Consider the following 11,907-nt stretch of genomic DNA (forward strand, 5'->3'; position numbering starts at 1 on the left):
ACAGAGCCTCAGATTTGACTCATAGGACAGAACCAGCAGGAGGTGTCCCGGACCTTCATCATCATGGAGACAGTAATTAACATGTGGTTAAGGTTATGGAATAATGTTTGCTCAGGACCGGGGCACAACAGCTACTTCGTTAGGTCTAGGAACACACAGTTGTGGATAAGAGAAACAACTGGCTGTCGGTTTCCCACAGTAAAACAGCAGTTAATTTCTTTTGTGAAAGTCAGCTTTGTCGACCCATCCATCCACCCCAACCTCCTTCCAACATGACCTCTGTTGCTCTTTATACTACTTTGCTCCCATCATAATACGGTCAAAAAAGGTCACCTAACAATAAAACATAACAAAATGGGTTGTAATAAGCTGCTGCACAGATGACCTATGGGGTTGCTTCTTAAGTGGACTCATGATGTACTGTAGACCAAAATAGCAACTGCACAGCACAAAACAGAGGCAGGAGAGCGTGGAGGTATTAATTAATTATGCCCATTTTATTGTAAGAAACTCCTCAATATGTTATTAAAAATAGGTGCAATTAGCCAACAGGGCTTTAAATCTAATTGTCTGTGCATGTGGGTGTTGGCAACTAAAGGTTAACACATGGATAATTACAGGAAAATTAAAGGTTTTACTGAGAAAACAAGTTAAATGGGAGCTTTTTTTTAAAAGGACAGGCTCATGAATGTGATGTTTTCAAAATAGCCTCTAACATGAACTTGAATATAATTGTTGGGGAAAAAAAAGAAAAAAGTAGGACTTTACTGATGAATAATTTTCACTGAAAGAAGACTTACACTGACAATGGCCTCCAAAAATCCAGCGCATTAGGCTGTAGCAATGGGAGATTCAAGGAGACCTTTTAGATTACTTTGGCTCTGGCTCTACAGCAGATTGATTCTATGAAAGGGAAAAAATATGAAGCAAAACTATATATAATTTATCTTTTGATACTTCAAGCGATTAAGAAACAAAAAAGTTCTTAATGATTTAAAGTATCCCTAAATACAGTCAAACAAGAACATTATAGATGACAACCCTTCAGTGGTGGTGTATTAGTGAACTGAACTCTACTACCAGGGCGAGTTAATGTGTCTCGCTGGGTGTGACATCCTACATGGACTATTTTGAAAATTACTTGCCTAATGTGTCCTTTGTCATTTCTTGCCTTTATATATTTTTTTGCCAGTATTTTTTTTTGTCACCTGTGTCTTGATAGCCAATTAGTTTCTATATATATAGTTCTTCCACCTTTCAGTTACCAGATTGCCTTTGTTGTTGTTGACTGATTTCCTTTGTATGACCCTTGGCTTTCAAGTAACTACTTTGATTATGAACTTTTTCCAGATCTCCTGTGATCCCTGCTCTTGAGTCAGTTCTTGTTTGAAGATTATTACAGTGAAAGAGGCTGACTGTGATTTTAAGAAACTCCTCCTCTGCAAAAATCACATATACCTACAGTGAGTTTGTGGTATCATACATGAAAACATCTATGCCCAAGTCCCGATGGGACACACCACTACAAGTGGTTGAGAACATAGAGCTAAGATCCTGTGGGACTTCAAGTTCCTGACTGACAAGCAGCTGCTGGATAAACAACCAGACGTCATGGTGGTTGACAAGGAGCAGAAGTGGGCAGTTGTGATAGAGACAGCTGATAGTAACATCAGAAATAAGGAGCATGAGAAGATAGAAAAGTGCATGAGGGTGAAGTAACAGTTGGAACATGGAAAGTGAAGTCAAAAGTGGTAATAGGAGCATTAGAGACTGTGAAGCCCTAACAGGGTACAACATGTGAGATTTTTGACCAGAAGAGTGCAGTCCTAGGAACCGTATTTGAAAAAGTAGTACAACACACATCACTGTGCTTTCTTTGGATTCCCAACCATTAGAATGGATTCCAAAGGCAACAGGTTGTCACAGCAGACAACATCATTAGATCATCCATACAGTCCACTTCATGCTTGCTTTCTGTCTGTATGAATACTTTGTTTTAAACAATCATCGTTTTAGCAAAGTAGGACTAAATTAACTTAAAGCTGGAGTAGGTAATCTGGGAGATGCTAGCCTAGATTTGGAAAGTATCCAACGGAAAAACTCCAACCCCTTCCCTTCAGGCATCCCTCCAAAGCCACTCCCCCTAAACACACGAGTTGACGAGAGAGAGAGAGAGAGAGAGAGAGAGAGAGACAGAGAGAGACAGAGAGAGCGGAGAGGAGTAGCGTTGATTGTCGTTGTGATATCCCAATATGAAATGGCTCATTCACAAGTAAGAAAACATATAATATTACCATAATGAATGTAAACAACCAACATGACTATTGATCATACTCAATGCTGTCAAGCTAGTATGTTTGGTAATTTATTGTTGGAAATACAGTTAGATGCAATAACTCAGCTAGTAGCCACCTTTGGTAAGGTTTGATATCAGGCAAAGCTAAAGTCATCAGCAAAGTTAGATATACTACTAGTACAGCTAACATTTCTTTTGAACATTTACCTTGAATTTTTAGCGGCATGTCTATGAAAAAACTGCAGCATCTTCCTAGCTATACTGTCATTTTTTTCTTTCACCATCAGTGACACATCACATTGTTTTGCATTTTAGAGCTTCCACTCCAGAGCACTTCATATCACAGATGCCAGGCTTGGGGGCGAGGGTGAAGCAGAGGAGGTCGTGAGAAAGGGAGAGCAGGTGTAGATGAGCAGGTATCTATAGTAGCAAATTATTTCAGTTTTTTTTTCTGACCTAAACCACCAACACAAAATTCAATAAAGCTCTTAATTCTATAATAATATCTAATCGTGTTTGTTATCTGTTGCTGCACAGGCCAGAATTCGAAAACTGGAGTTCTGTGACCCAAGACTGATGTTTGAAATGTTACAAATGACATCAGCAGATGCTCTTCAAACAGGCCCTCTGGTTACAGGTCATTCTACCTGGTGCATTAGCCAGAATTGCCGGGAAATGTCCACTGATGTGGAAAGGACACCATGACGTCACACCTCCTTTGTTTCCATGCTGCCACAGGGGGGGGCTGCTGGAAGGGGGTCCTGCGCATTGCCAGACACATCTGGAATGACATGTGGGCAGTGGCTGATGATCCAGATCCAGGGGAGAGCTACAAACAGTTCAGCTATGCAGCTTTACAGACTGTTTGTTGTGTAACAATACAGAGCGCTAGGACGGGGTCACAGTTGTTGTCCCTAGTTGCTATGTCTGGAAAATATGTGACCAGTACCTGGATCCACATGGACAGTTTCAAGGTTTAAACCCTAGTAGAGTGTAACCTGCAGTAGCACTGTCAATAATAGTCACATAGTCAATAATTTGTGCATTATCATTCAATACATCAAGTATTTTGGTGTCCTTTTTCCCAGGAGGATGTAGCAATACCAAGTAATATTTTTTTCGTTTCATACATTACTTGTGTAAATATTTAAATTAGTATTTAAATTATTATTTTGTATCCTTATTTATCTACATAATCTGTTGATTATAAGCAGAGGTGAGTGTTGGCTGACAGGTCAGGCGCTGCATGTGGCATCATGTGGGCACTGTGGCAATCTTCTGTTTTGGCAGCGACTGTCCTTTAGAAAGAATATCACAATTGGCCATCATCTGGCCAAAAATTACATTTAAATCTTAATCTCTTTATAGGACACGTAACAACACAACAAGGACTATTGCTACATAGAAATACAAGTCTCAGGTTACTTTGACTGAGGGGAAGATGGTTTTGTGACTCCATGGAACTGACCAAAATGTAAATGTGACCTCAGACCAACACCAAGGAAAGTTGTAGGGATATTAAACTTTCCTACAGGGATGACATCCAAGGAAGCAGAGGTGGCACAGCACCTGAAAAGATACATCAGGGAACTTAATGAGGAAAAGCTTGGGAGATTTCGAGGTTCTGCACTGGCTCTGATTTGTTGGTATCTGGTGTTATTAAGGTGGAGTTTACAATTCAGACCAATTTCACAAGAAGACCAATTGGACGTACATGTGGGATGATCTTACAACTGTCTGACAGCTACAATCATTTCCCTGACTTCCGCAGTGAGTTCAATACCATTCTAGAGAGCAATGTCTGGGTAATGGACATTGTGTAGTCAGGAATTATGATGTTAAGTGTTGCAGTCTGAATGCTTTCACTTTTAAATAGGGTGAAACAATTCTCATACCTTCGTACACACTGCAAACAAATGCTTTCATTGAACCCAATACTATATGCTTCATATAAACATACACATTCAACCACACACGTTTGTTAAATTATAAAAGCTGTTCTACGACACTCACTGTTCACTATCTCGATTACAGAGAAATTGAGTGAATGTTCAGTTAGGTTACGTTGCTAATGATTGAAGCAGGTAAATTTCATTCATGGTCAATGATTAGAAAAACATTTCACAGACAATTAGTTTTCTTCAGGTCATTTGCAAATTCCTTGTGTAAGGAAGTTTTATAATGAATGTCCATTTTTTTGTACACTTAAAAAGTTTGTAATAAATGTTTTTAATATCATTGTTTTATAGTTGATTCATTTCTTAATGATAAAATTTAAAAGTACTTTAAATGACAATTTCCATTGCATGCTACTTTATACTTCAACTCCACATCGATCCAGAGGGAATTATTGCATAACAACTCACGGGGATCATTTCTTTTGCATTACGAGCACTTTTCTGTTTGATACTTTAAGTACATTTTTCTGATAATACATACTTTTACTTGAAAAACAAAAATAAGGTCATTGCTAATCTTACAGCAACTCGATATAGATTTAAAACCGCGTTAAATACAATGGTTAAGCAACAGTTACAGCAACAGTTTTAATAATGAAGATTCCATTGTACTTACATTGAGCTTTAGGGAACTCACAGAAAAAGATTGATAGTCGGACTGTTCTACCTATATAATAAATGCTTAGCCCTGCACTTCAAACTCCAATTAAATCCAAGTTGCTGTCACAACGGTCCCCAGGCCTTAGTGTTTTATGTCTGTCTTGTCATTTCCTCTTTTATTTTGGTAGTTTCCCTCTTGTGTCTTTACTTCCTCCCGTGTGATTACCTGACTTCTCCCTAATGTGTTTTACTTGTGTCTCATTATTCCCAACAGTATTTATGCCCTGTGTGTCCCTTTTCTCTTTGCCAGTTTGTTTTCTTCCCCAGTGAGTTACTTACCAGCGTTTTTCCTGACTGCCATTCAGAGAGAGACCGTTTCTGTTTCCTGAGATCTGCCTGTTCCCTGTCGGTACCGTTGCCTTCTTCTGCCTGTCTGTGTTTTGACCCTGCCCGCCTGACCACATCTCCCAGTTTTCCCCCCATTGAATTCTTTACCTGTTTCCTTTGGGCTTGCCAGTTTTTCTGGAACGCCGTTGTCAGGATTCATTGATTTAGATCAATAAACTGCCTTATTGTTAATTGCCTCTCTGGTCGTGCTTTTGGGTTCAACCTTTGCGTCCTGAGCCTGACAGTTGCATTGTTTTCATTACTCCATCCTTTTACCAAATGAAAAATTGGGAATATTTCATGTTTCATCTATACACATTCCCATGAAACTAAGATGTCATATTTGGAATAATATAGATTTAAGATTAGTCTTTTCCTGGTAATACAAAAACAGTGTGCACATTGTGAAGGCCAATTTAAACATTTTCAAGTATCTCATTTCTTAATAGTGAATACAGCTCTGCTGCAGTATATGCATCCAGAAGAGCATTCCAACCATTTTCACCCATAAGGAGAATGCGGAGCTCAAAAACAGTTTCTTCACAGGGGTACTGCCCTTTTGGGGGGCACTCCTCCTTGCAAACAGCAACCTCTTCTGGCAGAACAGGCTGGAGTTTGTCCTCTGCTGCTCCATAGAGTTGTGGCATGCAGAACATGAGAATGGGGCGTCCTCCGTGCATCCCCAGGGCAGGCCTAGGTCTTATTCGGTGTGTATTCCATGTTCTTACAACCTGCTCTATGAGAGCAACTCTAAGGTAAACCAACACAGTGTATTTGCGTGTATTTGTGAGTGTGTGTTGATGTGTGGTTCTTTCCATAATTGTGAGGACAATTTTGATTAAAAAAACCTTATTGTGAGGTCATTTTGTCCAGTCCTGACAACTTCAAAGGGCTGTTTGAAGGTTAAGCTTAAGAAGTTCCCAACACCACGCACACACATACATTGAAAGACACACGAACACCATGACCACCATATGGATATTAACTGTATAAGTGTCTCAACCTGGTAACACAAGCTTTTTGGAGGCTCTAAGGTAGACAAAAAAAGTAAGAGCCGCAACCAGGTAAAAAGAACTTACAGGAGGCTCTGGTGAGCAGCTCTATCATTACACACACACACAAACACACACACACACACACACACACACACACATACATATATATATATATATATATATTGACAGAAACACACAAACACCATCTCTACGATTTGGATTAACCTTCAGAATAAAAATCTTAATATGGTAAAAGGGAATTATTGGCTCTGTTGTACTAAACCTTATGCAATTTATATTGCCAAACACAGAAGCACAGACACTTTCAAATAAGAGTCTCAAGTAAGGTAGGTCATAAAAGTTCAATCTAAGAAGCTATCGTCTATATGGGGATACAGTGGTATAGCTTTATTGCAGATCAACTTCTGTTAGGGCATGTACATGTGTGTATATATGTCTTGCTATGATTGTGGGGACAAATTTGGGTTTGAAACCATCAGTGTGAGGTTATTTTGGCCAGTCATGACAGCTTCAAAAGGCTTTTTGAGGTACACCTGCAGTGACTGAGGTCAGTGCCAGGATCTACGACATGAATGAGACTGAAAGTAACGTCCTTTGTACTGATTGAAACGTGAGGAGTGAGGTACACGCACCAAGGTGCAGGCACATTCAACATTTCTCCAGGAATTTTCTAGTTTATATTATATAATTTCAGAAATTGTAGAGAGGAAAATGCTGGCTTCTCGTCAGTACTTGAATGTGGCTTGTGATTTATGATTCTGTTCTTCAAAGAGTGACAGAAAAACAGCAGGAAATATTATTGTGTGTGTGTGTGTCTGTGTCGGTGTATGAATGTGAGTCCAGGGTTCACACCTTACAGATAATCAGACTCCTTTTGCTGTTATTTTCTCTAGATAAGTGATATTCAAATGTCAATTCAGAGATAAAGTCTTGTTACTGAATTGAGATTTTGGTTGTTTTCTCCCATTTTGCCCCCTTTGGCATATGAACTGGTCATACATCTGACATGCTAGTCTGTTTTTGAAAGCAGGACTCTTTGTCTCCGTTTCCTATTCATTTGATAGTTAGATGGTGAGTAGGCTGGAAGAGTAAATTCTTTTGGGTCCATGATCTTAACATGTTCTTACCATGAAGTCTTTTTTAGCTTGTGACTGATGCCAGGCCACGGATGGCCACAACAATACTGTGGATAAAATAATTATTTTTATTTTATATTTTCATTATTTTTATAGTTCATGTTGGTGAATAGAGACTGAATAATTTTACAGAACAGCAGATGCTTGAATGAACATTCAGTCATACTGTACTTCTTCAACAGAGCAAAAATGACCTTTTTACATCAGTGGGGGTATGCGTTGATTTATGCCAGTCATGCCACTGTTACATTTATAGCTGCTGAGATGTCAGTTTTTCAATGTTTTTTCTCTTGACTCTCGGGTGCAGGAATTGAACATGGCAAATAGAAAGCCCTGGTCTCCAACTATGCTCCAATCACCAAGTTGGAAGGCTTTATTCACTCAGGCTTATTGTCGGTGTTCAGCATCAAGTCCAACATGCTTGGTAAATGACACCCAACCACACTCTACAGCAGGGACCAGCAATCGACAAGGTTCGCTTTAGTTGTTGTCTGCTCTGCCTCCTGCCAATGGATGTATGGCTGTAGCTGCTCCTCGTTAGACTGTTAAAATGTGTAACCTTCATCTCCACTTTCTCACAGCAGCATTGGCGTCATCAGCCCTGGGCTTCCAGTGCTTTAGCCGGGAATGTTCTTTGACTGGACCCAAATCCTTCTGACAAAGTAAAAAATTTATAATCATCATGAAATGTAAATAATTAAATTCCTGACCACCCCTAACCCTTGCTGCTGCCTGTGTGTGGCTGTAGAAAGACTGACAGGGTGGGCAGAGAGCTGGGTAACATCCTTATAAAAGCTCAGTCAGTCCTTTGCACAGCTGTTTTTGGTCTGAATCCCTGCTAAGGAAATGCATCCATCACACAAACCACAACTGTCCACACAGTCAGCAGCCATTCAGAGGAAACACATTGAAGAGCAGCTGCATATCATAATTAGCAGTGGCATAATGATCAAGAACCGGAATATGCCCACAAGAAGTGGTATATGACAGTTTTAAAGTTCTGTAAGCTGATGTGTGTTGTCTGTTTCCCTATTGATATGATTCACCTCACCTTAACCTAAACCTAACCATATCATAAGTGACATACCAGTCAGAGTCAGTATTTACTGCAAGAACAATGGTGCCATCAGTATTTTTGATTTCAGCGTCACTCTTGAATAAGGGTTTTTGCAAGATTTGAAAAGTCTTACTTGGAAGGTTTTGCCACATCCTGAATTTAATTTACAGTGTTAAATATTTTCTCTTGCCTGACGGAGGTAGTAATGAACATGTTTTTGTATATGGGAGCCTGTTCAATGCGTCGCAGTCAGCACCATCAGACCTGTAGCAAACACTATCACTACTGCTGCTTCAGTGGTAAGAAAAGTCACCAGCTGATAATGGGCAAGTCAGGATTTTAATGATAAGAATTTCTCAGCCATCTGGCTGCTGGTTTATTTTATTTGTATTACATAAAGGGCCAAATATTACAGCAATCAAATAAGAATGTAAAAAACAGAATAAAAAAGTCAAGTGGCAATTAAACACTGGTGGCATGAGTTTGTGAATTCTCAGCTGTAGGTGTCCGTTTTGTCCACAGTAATTGCCTTATCATTATTATACATACATACATACATATTAAAAATTTAATTTTCAAATAAAATGTGATGTTTGCAGTAGTCATACAATGCAATAAAGTTAAATGAAATGTAGATAGAAGTGTTACAGGCAGAACAGCAGGGACCATCCAAAACAGATCTGGCGTGCACTTACACCCTGGCCTCAGCCCCAGATTGTCTGGGCTTAGCCCCAGAATTTGCATGTCAACTCCCAGAGACGCCACTGCACAGCAGTAGGCTTTATTGTTTCCAAGGCTTCTCTCCATCAGACAGGATGTTTTTTTATTCTACTATGTTGTACCATTCAGGCGCATATGAGACTGTGTACTTGGGCATGTAGCAGTTATGGATTCATTTATATTTATTTAAGTAGATGTGTTTGTGGTACCGGACGGAACCAGCCTTTAACCAACAAGTGAGCCTTAAAGGGTTTCATGTACGAAATACTGTAGTTACATATTGTAACTCCATATTCTATGAGTATAGGCACAGCCCTTAAACTGTGGGCCTCACTGGCTCCTTCAGTGGCTGAAGAAAAAGTTGTTTTTGCAAGATGATTGCCTGGTCTCAGTCTAATTTATTAGACCAAGGTGATGCCCACATAGTTTTTTCAGTTGTACACAGGATAAACCCACGAGCAGTAGTCTTAAAGGGCTGCTCATACACTTTGGGTATACAGTTCACAACTAATGTTCTAGTGCAGATGCTGAAAACAACTGCTCAGGTGGAACAGATGTCTGTGGGATGCACAAATACTGGTGCCATCTTCACTAGCCCAGGCGATCTTTTACTTTACCTCCAGCAGTAGAAGGGGAGATGTTGCTAGGAAGGCTCATAGCTTTTGTTTTCATGTTGTTGAAAATGATGCTATCCTTGATGTTAGCATCATGCTCTCAGCTATCTCAACCAATGCTGCACGGCCGGCAGTGTTTAAGATGTTGTTAGCTAGTTAAGAGGAGTTAGTTAGGAGGCCAGATTATTTTTGGCTGAACAGCACCAGTGGGAGTAGAGTTACACAATTGGTCAGCCAACCAAGTGTTGCAGTTTCCCCATTAGCTTTTGCTCTTTCAACACAAATGCAAACAGTTTCTATTACATCGTCAGGGGGCATTTACATGCAGCATTGCAAACTTAGCACCTTCTGCTACATTTAACCAATTTTCAGAACCCTTAAGCAACTTTTTTTATTAAAAGCACCCAATGACAAATCTAGTGACTTTTTTGACAGACCTTAACTGTTTACAGAGTCACCAGTATTGCAATGTTAGGCTCTCCCTCATTCAATTTACTGCATGGCAGCTGACATTGACATGAATGAGCGTCTAACTCTCTGAGTGATCATCTTACAAGTAAAAGCCAAAATCACAGCATAGTCTTTGTCTTTAACTTATGTGTTTGGTGAATTTGTCAGATGACGTCGCAAAGTGACTGCTGGTTAACATGAAGTTGTAATTACGTTGTGAGCACAGAGGAGAGAAGCAAACAGATAAAGAGCTGAAACCAGCTGACACTTGGCAGAGTGTAGATATAACACAATGATGTCATGAATATGCTAGTTAGCATCATCTAGTAACATTTAACGACTTTTCCAGCAGCTTTAGCTATTTGCCAGTTAAAGTTGTTGTTTACAGCTGTTTCACAATAGTTTTCAATTATGTCCTCAATTTCGAACATTTGCCAGTTTTGTTCATAAATGGAGAGCAGAGGAAGAGGGGCACACTCTTCTGCAACGTTAATAAATATATTTTTGATGATTTTTTATCATTATTAATGGTGATAATCAATCATTCACTGACAGACCTAAATAATAATAAATAATAATAATTCTGAGCACTTTTGTGTATTGAAAACAACAAATTCCATGTGACATTGTGCTCAAATGATAATTTTATTATAGAATGTTCATGCAGCATTGATTTCCAGTGCTTTGAATACATCTTACAATACAACAAAAAAATCTGAATGGAAGCTGCATTAAGTTGTAAATGGAAAATGGAGGTACAATTTAACTTGGTGGTATGTTTTTTTGGGCTGCCCCCTGCTGTGGCCACACAAAATAACAGCATGACATACCTAGCAACATTATAAGTAAAATGAAGGAAGCATTGCAAATAACATCCCCAATGGAATTAAGTCAGAGATAAAGATCCTCCAGGGTGCAGACACACAGAGCGAAGTCAGAGCTAACAGACAGCAAAAGCAGAAGACTGACTGTGAGCTTGCACTCATTTAAATAGACCATCACTACTGTGACATGCAGTGTCATCCAGGGACATGCCTGTCAGATCAGTGGTTCTCAGATTCTTTCTGGCACGTCTGTTCGTTTATTTTCCCTACATTGATCATATCCATTCAACTTAGTTTCACTCCATATTTTTCCCCTGGTCATTGACAACCCTCATCAGCGCCACACATACACACACATACACACACACACGATTTTTATCAATCATTAATAATCAATAATCAATCAATACTCAATCATTATAAATGATAGGGAGAAGCAACAAATAATTTTGAATTTTAATTAAATAAAGGTTAGCATCAGCAAACTCCTGTTTGTTTATTTTCCCTACATTGATCATATTTATTTAATTTAGTCTCACTACACATTTTTCCCCTGGTCATTGACGACCCTCATCACACACACACACACACACACACAATGGGATGGGACATATAAATTGTGTGTTTATGTGAGGAATTTAACTCTGTCATGTCTGATGTTGGACTAAACTCTATTATGGCAGAATGGGACAACTTTTGATAAAACTGCCACAGTATCGTATTGATATGAAAACAAGATGCTATTTTAATACACTTGCCTGTAGTTTAAATGATGGATTGCATTTGTCAAACAGTCACTGTGGACTATTTCTTCTGTTTTACTGACAGAAATACCTTCTGACGGGGGAA

This window comes from Seriola aureovittata, chromosome 15 (genome assembly GCF_021018895.1).
Source record: "Seriola aureovittata isolate HTS-2021-v1 ecotype China chromosome 15, ASM2101889v1, whole genome shotgun sequence".
Taxonomy (NCBI): domain Eukaryota; kingdom Metazoa; phylum Chordata; class Actinopteri; order Carangiformes; family Carangidae; genus Seriola; species Seriola aureovittata.